Source organism: Neopelma chrysocephalum, unplaced genomic scaffold, assembly GCF_003984885.1.
Source record: "Neopelma chrysocephalum unplaced genomic scaffold, ASM398488v2 Primary Assembly neopelma1_96443, whole genome shotgun sequence".
In the NCBI taxonomy this organism is placed as follows: Eukaryota; Metazoa; Chordata; class Aves; order Passeriformes; family Pipridae; genus Neopelma; species Neopelma chrysocephalum.
Window position 1 is genome coordinate 3,444 of NW_020925090.1, and position 13,305 is coordinate 16,748.

The following is a 13,305-nucleotide window of genomic DNA, read 5'->3' on the forward strand; positions in this document are numbered from 1 at the left end:
GCAATTAGGGCAGAACGTCGCTCAGGACGTCCACTATTGGCAGAGTCGAGCATGGTTCTGATGTTCCAACATGCTAGAGTTAATTTGAGTACACCTTTGGAGGCAGGTGCATGCCTTTGTGTTTTGCTCTTTGTGCGACCGCATTGGAAGAAGATGCCCGTCGGTCTGCGGTTAACCAACCGGGTGAAGGTGGAGATGAGCTTTGTTTAGGCCACCTTTTCTAGGCCCCTCTCCGAGTGGAGCAAGCAGTGCTGTCCTTGAAAAGGCTGCTTGGTCGTTCAGAGTGCTGCCCCAAGAGACTCTCATCTCCGTCAGTCTCAAATGACCAATATCCTGAACCGCCTGCATGCAGGGTTGAGTCTGCGGCTCCCAGTGCATCTTTCACCTACCGTTTCGACCCTCGCCCGTCGCTACAGGACTTTTTGCATGTGGGTAAAGCCTTCAAGCCTGCGCAATGGATTTTTTAGGTGAGATGCAGTATGCGCGGAACTGAACCCACCCTTTAATCCTGAGGTTCATCTGCCAGGGCCGAGCAAGCTTGGACGGTGGCAGCGAGGTCCTCAGGACGTAGGTTTGATTAGAGTGACCTTCTCTGAGATGGATGGCCTTCCAGGGCTAAGCGAGCTCCATCTGCCCGGGTTTGGGATGAGAGTTGTCCTTCTCCTAGGATGACTGCCAGAAGGCTAATGAGCTCATCCTGCCCAGGGATGTAGTTTATCTGGTCCTATGGTTTTGACCTGTCTGGCATGGGCGACCCTACCGAGGGCATGAACCCTCGCCAGCATAGCTCGCAACCACATAGGGGTACATAGGCTACGTTCCTGTTAGAACGATTTGGGCAAGTCTTTTATTTCCAGTAACAACCCTTTGTCCTGCCCACTCTTTCAGGTTGTAACAGAGCAAAGCAAATATATCCAGAACATGCCGAACCTGGGCAGTAGCCGCAGGAGAGCCAAAACGAAAGAAATAAATAGACAAACAAACAAACAAACCGACCAACCGTTCTGGCCCCCGTACCTGTCCAAGGCTGTGGTACCTTACAAGGCCCCAGCCTGGCCGGGACCCCCATCAATCAAAAGAACCCTCTGTCCACCCAGACCTTAACCTTCCCCCACTGTGTTACCACAAATTCCAGGCGCACTGCTCACATGTGATGTGATGTTTCATACGGGACAGCCCTGCTCTCCCACCCGCCAGTCGAAGGACCCCCACGGCCAGCTAAACACCCTTCCCTCTGCTCTGTCCCCCTCCCCCTCTCCCTCCCTCCCCAAACCTGGAACGGCAAACCTCTGTGTGCTCCGAAGCTGTGCTCTCATCTTCCACGGGGGTGCAGTACTCGCTGGCAAGGCTCCCCCTCTCTCTCCTTTCTCCTGCCGCAGCCTTGCCTGGGGTCCAAACCCGCCCACGCTGAGCGCGCGCGGCGCGGAAGCCGGGCCGGCGCGGTGTCCCGCGCGGCGCCTGCAGCAGCCCCCGAGCCGAGCGGGGTCCCGCATGGCGCGTGCAGGGCTACCGGCCAGGCGCGGAGCTCCGTGCACTCGGCGCGGAAGTTTCCCGCCAGCGCGAAGCCCCCGGGCCGGCGCGGCGTCCCGCGCGGCGCCTGCAGCAGCCCCCGAGCCAAGCGGGGTCCCGCATGGCGCGTGCAGGGCTACTGGCCAGGCACGGAGCTCCGTGCACTCCTCATTAAGGTGTAAGGCATCACCATTTTACCAAGTTCCTCCTCTAGAGCTGTTGGCAGCTCTGTAATGTTTCCCTGCCTGACATTCCAGCTTGCCAAGCTTTACTTAGGCTTTTCTTCCCTCTAGTTTTCTTCTGACAGGATTAATATTTAAGAAAAGGATTTAGATTGAGCCCCTAGTGTTCTATTGTCTTTACACTCAAAGTCCTTTTCAAAGCAAGAAAAGGGAAGTAAAAGGATACACCATAATAGTCTGTAATTCAGAGACAAAACACAATATCTAAAGCAACAAGGGCAAACTTGAATTACAGCATCTGACAAGTAACCCTGTTTTGTCTTTTCCTATTGTGAATAGCATTATGTACTCCTGTCTTTTTATAGCAGTTTTACATTTGAAAGCTAGGAATTGTTAGTGTAAAGCATTCAGAGAGCATAATAATTTAATGAGTAAAAACTAAATTGAGTATTATCCTAGTCCATATGTTGGCATTTGCCTTGTGTTAATAGACAGACCTTTGGGCTTTTCTTTTACAGGAGTTGGCTGCAGCAGAAAGCAGTAAGGCCTTGCTGGTTGAGTCTGAAATGCCAGTTGCTGACTTGAAAAATTCAAAAGGGAGAGACAGTAATAAAGAAACACCTATTTTAAGACAAAATGTATCTTTAGGTGATCAGGAGAAAGAGGAGCAAATATTTCATTCCCAGCCTTGTCACTGCCACAAGAAGCTTGTAAGTATTCAAAATAGAAAATACATTCATTAGATCTAGGTGTGATATGACAATTCACTGAGCAGAAAAGCTTTCTTTGTTTCCATTTTTTTCTCTCTGTTTTTTTTTTCCTCCTTCTTGCATTCATTGGAATAACTTGGTTTTTAAAGCAATCGGAAAATTATGTTTTGGGATGTGAGGGAGACAGCACATATGGACTTGAAAGGGAAGGTGGAAGTGGTTGTCAGTAGTACATATTAGTATTTCATATTAAAATAATTTCATATTAAAAAAGAAAAAAAACACAAAAGAAAAGGCTAGAGCATGATCCAAAGTGAGATGCTCTGACATAGAGTTCTTTCATTAGTCAAATAAATATAAACTGCAACAAACGTGACAATGGTGGTTCTCCTGCAACTGAGGACTCTTCAAAGAATGTGCTCTCTACTTTCCTCACAGAAAGAGGCTTAAGACAGTAAGTCAAAGAGAAAGAAGCATATCAGGTAGAAACATTTTGGTAGGACAAAATCAGTTTAGAAAAACTTGAATGGACCATTCCTCTAGAGCATATCCCTATTTTAAATCCCAGTTTCTCATCCCCAGTTATAGACAGATGAGCAGCAGTAACCAGCTCAGTGTCAATTCCTTTGATATGTCCATTCCATGACAGTTCTATCAGCAAAATTTTGATTATTTTCTCATTAAAATATCAGAATGGCAAAGAGAAATAGTGATTCTTAAACCCCTGAGGACAAGGATATCAGTTTCATTCAAATTGTGCTGAGAAGGAATACCAAGGTACTGGGCACTGTGGTGTGGTCAGTCTGTCCCCTCCCAGTCTGTCAGGTTCCCTGTCAACTGGTAGCACTAATTATATCCTTCCTGATACTGGAATCTTTGTTTGGTGAGAGCCTGGTGCTAATAACACCAAGGTTGTGGGTTCAATCCCACCATGGGCAATTCACTTAAGAGCTGGAATTGGATGATCCTCATGGGTCCCTTCCAACTCAGGGTATTCGGTGAAAATTCAGTGAAATTCTTTCTGATTTTCTCTGCCTCAGAGTCTCACATACTCTTTGCAGCCCATGTTTTACGATTGTCTGCTTAATCCTGAGAAAGCGTGTGTGTGTTAATGTGTCATGATCTGAATACTTGATAATAATTCAGTGTATCCCATAAGATACAAGTGTTGGCCTGTCTGTCCTTGAGCTCACATCAGGAGCACTGAGCTGAGCATTCTGTGGCTTCTACTGAAAACAAAAGTAGTGCCATTCGTAGTTTTAAGCAGTTCAGCATTAGTAGAGATCTAGTTAGGCCTGGTAGTGCTGGAAAAAACAATAATTTCTATTAACTACTTGACTATTTTTCAGATTAATAAATGTATATTATTTATTAATAGTCAATAATTGTCATTGTTAAATAGACAATAGTTTATTCAAACTGATGACCAGTGTTCTTTTTGTCTGTTCTTCTCATCAGTCACTGGAAAGATGGAAGGATTCTTTTCCCTTGCCTCGTTAATGTTTCTATACTTCTTCTATAATGACATTATTATTGTTATTAAATATTTTCAGAAGGAAACAACTTCATGAAGAAATTTCCTGGTTTTGATGAAACGCCCTTTGCCTTCAAAAGCAAAGACCTGATAGTGTTGTATTTTTTGTTTTATATATTGTCACCAAAGTAAAGCTTCCCTTCAATGTGTATTTAAAAAGGCATATTTATCTCATGCTGGACATAATTTTTGGATTGCCAGTTTTTCATATTCCCTTGGTATGTTACCTTCTGCTGTCTTTCTAACCAAAGAGGAAGGTCCTGCTGTCCTATGATGTGTCAGTGGAGTCTATTAATGATCCTTTCCGAAGACAGAGGTTAATGAGTGCAGCTGCTATTCTTACAGACTTTTCAGGTAAGTCATTTTTCCTATGGGATTGTGTAATGTGACCTGAGAGATCAAAGGGTCTCAAACACTCAGCATTATTTTAAAAGCCACTAGGGGAAATTATGCTGCAAATGTAAATTTCAGGAAAACAAATATTCTCATTTCTCATATAATTGTGACTGTAACTCACAGTTACCAAGGGTAAATCATGCCTGACCAACTTGATTGAAAGAAGAGAATTTCAAAGTGTGTGTAAGCAGAAACGTTGCCCATTTTCTGAGGAACAGGTTGTGCAGTCTCTGACCTGATGGCTGACCCTGCTTGGGGAAGGGGGTTGCACTACAGATCTCCTGAGCTCTCTTCCAACCTCACTTATAACCCTGTCCTCAGCTGTGGACACCTGTGGCTGGGCAGGTTCAACTCACAGGAAACAGGTTGTCATTCTCCCAGAAACAATGATTTCTCTCCTTAATGCAGATCCTTTATCATCCTTTAATAGTGTAATCATAGAATCATGGAACTGTTTGTGTTGGATTGGACATTAAGGATCATTTTGTTCTTCCCCCCTGCCATGGGCAGGGACACCTTCCACTAGACCAGGTTGCTCAGAGTCCCATCCAAGCTGGCCTTGAGCACTCCCAGGGATGGGGCATCCACAACTTCTCTGGGCAACCTGTGCCAGGGCCTCCCCAGCCTCGCAGGGAAGAATAATAAACATATGAAGAGGTGGGGAATATCCCCTGTTTCTGACATTTGTTGATGGTGACCTGCAATAGCCTGTGATTAGTTTGTGTAGTAGGAGTGAAAGAGGGTTTTTTTCAATGATGCCATTCTGCTCAAATGAGATTGATTTTTTTTTCCAATCTTTTCTCTGGCTGTCTTTTTCTTCACACTATGATATTCCATATAGGATTATTCATATGCCACTTTCCCTCTTTCTCTGCTAGAGTCAAAAGTGAAATGTCCTGCATTGTGGAAACGTTTTGCTCAAAAGTGTCTAGTTTGGAATTGTTGTCCATGCTGGAGAGCAGTCAAAGAGAAGGTGAAATTGGTGATTTTGAATCCATTTGTTGATCTCTTTATCACATTTTGCATTATCTTGAACACCTTATTCACAGCTATGGAGCACCCTGACATGTTACCAGAAATCAGAGAAATGATTACTAAAAGTGACCAGGTAAGTGAGGGTTAGGGTGAATATGGAGTTATAACCCTGTATTTATACTGGAATAGTCCCATAAGGAGACAGACTTCTTGAGTGACTTTTTCCTGAATTTCTTTTTTGTCTTTCCAGGTCTTCACAGTGATTTTTACAATAGAAATGATCTTGAAAATCATTGCTCTAGATCCTTACTATTATTTTCAGAACAAGTTGAATGTTTTTGATAGCTTGGTTGTTTTGACTGGCCTACTAAACTTTGGAACCAATCTGTCACCTTTCCGGGTGGTAATGATTTCTTTACTATTTTTTAAAAGCACATGTATTGCATAGATTTGTGAAAGATTACAATGAAATATCCTCTCCTTTTTTTACTGATGAATCTGTTAAATCAGTTCTCTTTGTTGGTAAATAGTAAGCCAACAGAAATATTTCATTGATTAGATAGTGAAGATTCCTTCACAGCTTTTCCTTTTGAGCTGAGATTTGTAAAATAACAGAGCTTTCCTCAGGGCTTAGTCTTGGCCTTGAGGGCTCTTTAGTGCTTTCCTCCATTTTAGGGAGAAAGAGGAATCGTTCTGAGGTGTCTGTGTATGACATTGCTTTTGTATTTATGTCCTTACTGCATATTTTTAATGCTAAATTTCCTAATTATTTCAAAATGCTTCTTAGCATTTCAGTCCACAAGCCTAGAAATGCTGTTGAATTCCACTTCCCCTTGTTTATCATGACCGAGAAATTTTCACAGCCTGGAATGCTAATTTGACTAAATACCTCCTTTTTAATCGTGGCGTTACATAGAGTAGGTCCCACCTGGCTTTTCAGATCCTATTTTAAGTCTGTTTGGTGAGAGGTATAAAAAAATATTTGTCTTATTGCATTTGACCAAAACTCAGTAATTTCATAACTTTTTCGAAGTACCCATGACCTACTTCATTATATTCCTGTACTTTTTATTGCTATTAATATTATTAGACTGGCACACTCTCGTATCTAACTTAGCACAAACAATTTGAAACCTTCCTTTGATACTTCTCTGCTCTCAATAACATTAACTGTTGGAGTTTAAGCACAGCACTTTTGCATCAAAACAATTAAAAGTCTTTCTTTGGGGAAAAATGACAGTGTTATCACAGTAAAGGCAGCATGATGAATGCAGGGTCTGGTTTTTATGTGGGCTGGGCAGTCTGGGCTGTGTTTGACCTTACCTTTTTTCTCTTGTGTTTCATTTTACAGATCAGGATCTTCAAATTGGCAAAGTATTGGCCAACCTTAAATACTCTTGTGAAAATAATGCTAAACTCACCGAGTGCTCTGATTAACTTCTATGTGGTTTTGTCTATCACTGAAGCTATTTTTGCTGTACTAGGAATGCATCTTCTGGGCAGTGATTATGAAGAAAACTTCTATAAAATAAGCACCAATGGAGAGTTACGCTGGCATATGATGGATTTCTATCATTCAGTCCTGATTATATTCCGAATCTTATGTGGAGAATGGATTGAAATGATGTGGGAATGTATGGAAGTGGCTGGAAAAGAGAAATGTATTACCTTTTTCTTGCTAGTCCTGGTGATAGGAAAGCTGGTGGTGAGTTTTAAGCAGATTCCCAGTCCCCGCTAAATGCACCCAGTTACACTGGCAACTGATTTTTTCAGAGGGAAACTTTATCATTTCAAGACTATTCACATTATTCTCTTTTCTGAATGTCACTTGACATGTTTTTCTTCTACTTTTTTTTTTTTTTACTTTTCCCCTGTCTTTCTTTTTCTCACACAAGAGGTAGAAGCAATACAAAATTATTCCCTCTACCCACAGTATAGAAGTGCAGTGCTTCTGATAATGTGGTGTCTGATGTCTTCATCAGATCCAATAACCAACTGTTCAGTGCTTTTAATGCTTATCAACTTGTATTATCAAGAGTTTATCATACCCAGTTTTTCTGGTTTGTATGATATATAGTAGATGGAATGTAAATGTACTGGAAGACAAAATCTTTTTCATCTGCTTGGTTTGTTGGTCCATACCAGAACCTTTTGGATGGTGGTGTTATTAAAATTCATCTTTGCTGTTTTTCAACATATCTATCTCCTCATACGTTATGGACATCAGAGCAGGTGAAAATATGTTTGATATATCCAAACTCTCACTTCCTTCCTTTTTCTCCTGCCATTCCTTCCAGAAGGGGCCAGATCATACTATAACAATATTGCAATATAATAGTAAATAATTTTATGGCAGTGTTGATAAAAGCAAGACTGAGGGTTTCTGAAGTGTCTTTTCTGTTAGCAGTGATGTCTCCAACTTACTTTAACTATTTTAAGGTGCTCAACTTGTTCATTGCCTTGGTGCTGAGTTTGTTCGATACTGACAGTTCAGAAGGACGAGAGGAACCTGGAGAAGGGTCTAAATGTCAGATTGCCCTTGCACAGATTCACAAGGGCCTGAAGTCTGTGAAAGACAGAATTCTGGATCCTTGTGGCAGAAAAATGAAAGGAAGCCTCAGAAAAACAGACAAAAAGAAGACTTTGGAAGAAATTTCTGGTAAAAACATAGAGGATAATAATTATGCCATGACAGATGTTGGAAAATATATAGACATCAATTTCTTTGACACAGAGTGTTACCATAACGAAGAAAATTCCTCAATATCAAGGAAATACGAAGATCTTTCCAGCAGTCACAGTACCTGTGTTCCCATTGCAAAAGCAGAGAGTTATAGTGACAAAAGTGATGATGAGCACATTGTATTATTCACAGAAACAGAACACAGAAAACAGGTAAGAACTATTCACATTTAAAACAAAATACTGTAACTTACATCTGTAATTGCCATCTCAAAGACAACAGTAAATATTGTCCCTTCTGTCATTTCTGCCATTTTACTTTCTTTGTTCTTCTAGTGCAAGGGCTACCAAATAGTCTTCACTTTGCAAAGATATTTTGAATATCCACTTTTTCACTATTCTCTTCATGGATAGCCCTAATTCTGCTTTTGTCTGTTTTATTTCCATCTATTGCTGTCAACAAATAAATGAAGTTTGATGAAGACAGACATTCCTTCTTTTTGTCTCCTTTGTCTTACACTTGGATAGTTTCTAACACAGGCCTCTTCAGCTGCTTCTGTGTTGCTTTGCAGTTGCATGGTGCGGTAGTTTGGTCTCGACCTTCCTTGGTGACCAGTTTGTAACCAAGGAAGTGCCCAGATTTACCCGGTATTCCCTACGATTTTGACGTAATCTGGGGTATAAGAAGAAAGGAGGAGAGGCCTTTGCTGTCTTTCTTTCCGGCGGCTTTGGAGGTGCAGGTTTCCCTGCTGTTGAGTCTGTCGGCTTGGAGAGTGAGGCCTGGTAAGGCCTTGCTGACCTTGGGAGATGGAGGTTGCTGGCGATCTTTCCAGAGGGACTTTCTGTTGTCCCAAGGAGAGTAGTAAGATATTCTTTGCTAATTCTTTTAGTTGATAGACCTTGGGCTATTGATCGGGATACATATATGTATATATTATTTTGATTTTGTTCTTCCCTTTCCCTTTCCCTTTTCCTTGTGAAATTGTATATATATTTCAATTGTATATAACTGTAATATAAGTGTAAATATATTTATATATTGCTTTAGCTGTCTCTCTCTCGTTTCGGTTTTCTCAGTTGTTTTTTTCTCCCTCTTCTCCCTTGGTTTGGGGGAGGGGGACAGACTTCTTGTGGTAAGATTTGGGGACTTGGCAGGGAGCCAGCTTCAAACCATATCACATGGCATCCAAAGAGAAGGCAAAGAAAAGCTGCACCTCAAAAAATAATTTATTTTTTTCTTATTACCTTTTCACCTCTATGAAACTTTGGACTCCCCTTTATATCTTGTGATTTGCTTGCATCGGGTAGGATAAAGCTCAAGTCTTTCTGCACGTGAGTTAGACATTTGTACTGTCATGATCGTACATAGGCATGTTTGAGATATTTCAGGTGTCTGTCACACCCATGCAGAACTGTCAAATAAGACACAGGAGCTATAGGAACTCTTTTCACAGAGTTACAGAATTGTTTGGGTTGGAAGGGACCTCTGGAGATCATCCGGTCCACACCCCCTGTTAAAGCAGGGTCACCTAAAGCAGGTTACAGAGGAATGTTTACAGGCAGGTTTGGAATGTCTCCAGTGGTCAGTGTCTAGGTGGACTGCTAGGATCCATTTCCTAGGGTTTTGGTCATATTAGGAAGCATTGCCAATGGAATATCTTTGGACAAATTTTCAAAGAAGTAAAAATTGCTGATCACCTTAGAATCATCTGTGGCCATTTCAAATATGTTATCCAGAAGCATTTGATGACAAAAACTGCTGCAGTGCAATCTGGTCTTTCTTGGAATTTGTGGAGACAAAAGGACTGAGAACTAATTGGGATCACTTCAGTCTTCTGCCTGTAACTGGAAGCCTGAGGCTGTTGGGGTCCAGCTGCAAAGGTTAATTGGATGCAGGAATCCATCCCTGGGCTAAATGTATTTCTTGGGGAATGATAAATTTCCACAGTAAAACCTCAGGAGAACAGTATTTGAAATCGAGGAAGAAACCATTCTATTCCAAACATTTTTAGGATATCATTTAATTATCTGTAAAAAGACAAACATACTAGTGGAAGATTCTCTGCCCATGACAGGAGGGCTGGAACTAGTTGATCTTTAAGGTCCCTTCCAACTTAAACCATTCTGTGATTCGGTGATTTTATGATTCTGAATTTTGTGGATGTTTTAGATTCTGTTAAAGAATTCTGAATTAAAGAATGACTGTCAGGAAAGAAAAATGTGAAAAATCAACTGGTTTACATAATTTCCTGCAGGGAAACAGATCAGGACATAGAGAACAGCGTCAGAGTTCAAGCAACTTCAGTCAGATTTCTGGGACTCCTGAAACTATAAATGTTTTCATAGTAACACATGAAAAGCAAGAGCAAAAAGAGGTAATTCTAACTTTTATCATCTTGTGGAATATGCTAGAGATTCAAACTGTCACAGATGTTCTCTCATTCAGCAATGACAGGACAGGCTGGGATTTTCTGAAGAGTAGCAAGTATAATGCCTGTGGAGGTGGCACATCTCTCTAGAGGCAGTAATAGCATGGAGGTTTGTCTCTCATCAATAGCCATGGTTAATGGTGTAACTTAATGTGTTATTTTGTACAAAATAAGTAAACAGAAATTAACCAGGAAACAGAATGACATTAAACATGTCTGATTCATGCTACTTGTTTCTATGGATAATTCTGTTTGCTGTCATTCCTGGATGCAAAAATGTGCTCTCTAGAAGTGGTTCCCTGAGCAACCATGGTTTTTCTGCTATAGAAACCCAGCTCATTTTAATATTCTGAGACAGTACAGTTCCATATCAAAAAAAAGGTTGAGAATCATGGCTTGCCTCTGATGACCCAGAAAATTAAATGGAAGTTCAGCGTCTTTCTGGATTACTACCCCCAAAAGTCAAACCCCATTAACATTTCTGATTTTATGCACAGTTGCCAGAATTTTTCTTTGTTATATATTATTGAAATGTGCTTATATTTAAAAATAATATTGAAAACATTGCAGTGCCCATTAATTTAAATAATTGAATTTTTGTATATGGTGAACATTCCCTAGGACCTTAGATTAGTGTAGAGCATCATGGCTGTCGGCAGAGGAAATTCTCCTCTGGAAATTCTTCTGGCTTCCCATTCTTATCCCTATCCTCATGTCTTCCCTTTCCATGCCATTCAGGGCATTTACACATTATGGCTGATAGATTTCTTTATTCTTTTTTCCTTACACTTGCTTTCCTTATTGTCTTTTGTTTTACAAGTGTGTAGGTTACCTACCAGTAATTACAATTCTTTGAGGTGTGTAGACCATACATACATTTCTATCCTGCTAGACCTTCCCATCTTCAAGCCTTTTGAAACACGGTTTGTATCTCTGAAAATGAAAAGAGAATTGGATTGGCCTGAAGAAGTCAGACTTTTGTCCAAAGTTGTAGCATAAGAAAGTCTTCTTCTTCCTGCATGTCCTGTTTAGATGACTAGAAGAAACCAAGGAACTTATTAAATTAAAAACATCAGAACAAAGAGTAGGGATTGACTTCTTCTGTCCTATTATTTGTAATTTCATTTTGGTAGTTCAGCAACAATAAGGTAATTTATAGACTGCAGAATTCTTTTGGGGAAAAGGGCAGGGGGATGATAAATTTCATTTATTTTTGGTTTTTTAAAGTTATTAATGAAACGCAAACTAATTCTCCTCTTTCTTCTTCTCCCATGCAGAAATGTGGTGCTGCTCACAGCTTTTCTGAAGCCAGCAGTGTGGATGCAGCTGTTGTTCTGGAGATGTTTTCCCAGACTAAAAACTCACACCTGCCTAAGGACTGTTTTGGAGAAAGTAGGAATCTTGTCTGTATTGTGCTAACACCAAATGAACCAGTGTTAAAGTATACCCACTTGGAACATGTCCAAATGAGCAGAATCTGTTTTCCTGCTCATCCCAGTGTTGACATCTGCCTTTGATTACGTGAACATCTCCTTAGACTCCATTGACTCTCATGCTTCGACACTTCATGAAGAGGTTTTCTGGTGCAAAGCAGTGAACAGGGAGTGTAGTTGTAATGTCTCTGCAGTGCAAAACAGCGTAATAATCAGTAAAAATAATAATTGACTAACCTACTAGTAAGGTACTCTCTCTTTTCAAAACAAAAAGGAGAAGAAATAAACATATATAGAAGTAAAGGTGCTTTTTTTCTTGTGCCCATCAGCCTTTCTGCAGAAGGGCACAAAGCTTATTTGTTTTTTCCATGTATGTGTTGCTCTATTAAAAGAGATTATTTTGGCATACAAGTTTTTTCTTTTCTTTAGCTTTAGATCATTTCAACCACAGCATCACCTCAGAGGTAAAACAGCACATTCTTTCTCTAGTCTGTAGAAGTTCTCTTTAAGATGTCTTATACTGTTTTGATTCCATGTCTCAGCATTTTCCATGGAACCAATATACTGTTCTTTCTCTTTTCAGATTGTGGTAAATGTTTCCCATGTTGTGTAGTGGATATCACTAAGTTTCCAGGCAGAAGTTGGTGGAACTTCAGGAAAACCTGCTACAGAATTGTTAACCATAGCGGGTTTGAATATTTTATGATTTTTGTGATAGTATTGAGCAGTGCAACACTGGTAACTTGCATTTAATTTCTCTGATTTTGAATTGATTGTTGTCACTAAAGGAAAATAATAGTATTTAATTGATTTTTCTACTCTGATCTTCCTTCCCACAGGGAGAGAGAAAAGTGTAGTAAATGTATCCCTTAACAGTAATAAGGCTTTCCCCCATTTTGATAAGATATTTAAATATATGGATTTAGTTATATGGAATTGTAGTTTTTCATGGAACATAGTTCTTCCTAATCTTCTGTGTTAATTACAAGGCTAAACCAGGATATGAAATTACTTTGCACTTTTAAATAAAATAATAGCAGTTCTAAATGTTTAAAGCATTTTTAAAACATTATGATCAGAATCTCAAAGTGAAGTTGGCTGTAAACTGATAGGTGAGGTAATGTTTCATTGCTACCCTGATCAGACCCATTTCTACTCAAGAATAAGGGAATTTCTATGATTTGAAAGCATATTCACTGTCAACTGAAGGTAATTTGTTAAATAGAATGTTTTATAATGCAGAAGGAACATAACCAAATGGTCTGAAAGGGATCTATGTGGTAAATGTCAGAATTTTCCAAATCAAATCTGCTCTGTGTACGTTAAGTTCAGGTTGGTCACTGAACCATAGATTTAAACTGTCTGCTTTTAAATTCCCATGGCAAAGTGTCCAAGGGAAATCCCTGGGATTCCTGTGAGGGCTCCTCTCTATTCATGTGGAACCAAGCTGAAGTA

At 40.2% G+C, this 13,305-nt stretch overlaps 1 long non-coding RNA gene across 2 annotated transcripts; it reads left to right on the forward strand.

The window, feature by feature from the left end:
* The first annotated feature begins 8,172 nt into the window (after positions 1-8,172).
* LOC113981316 lies at positions 8,173-12,583 on the forward strand. 2 transcript variants are annotated; one of them, XR_003538378.1, is made up of 3 exons: positions 8,173-8,201; positions 11,695-11,809; positions 12,434-12,583. It is a non-coding gene; the product is annotated as an uncharacterized LOC113981316 (long non-coding RNA). The 2 variants fall into 2 exon arrangements; XR_003538377.1 differs by lacking the exon at positions 8,173-8,201 and adding an exon at positions 10,288-10,363.
* The last annotated feature ends 722 nt before the right edge of the window (positions 12,584-13,305 follow it).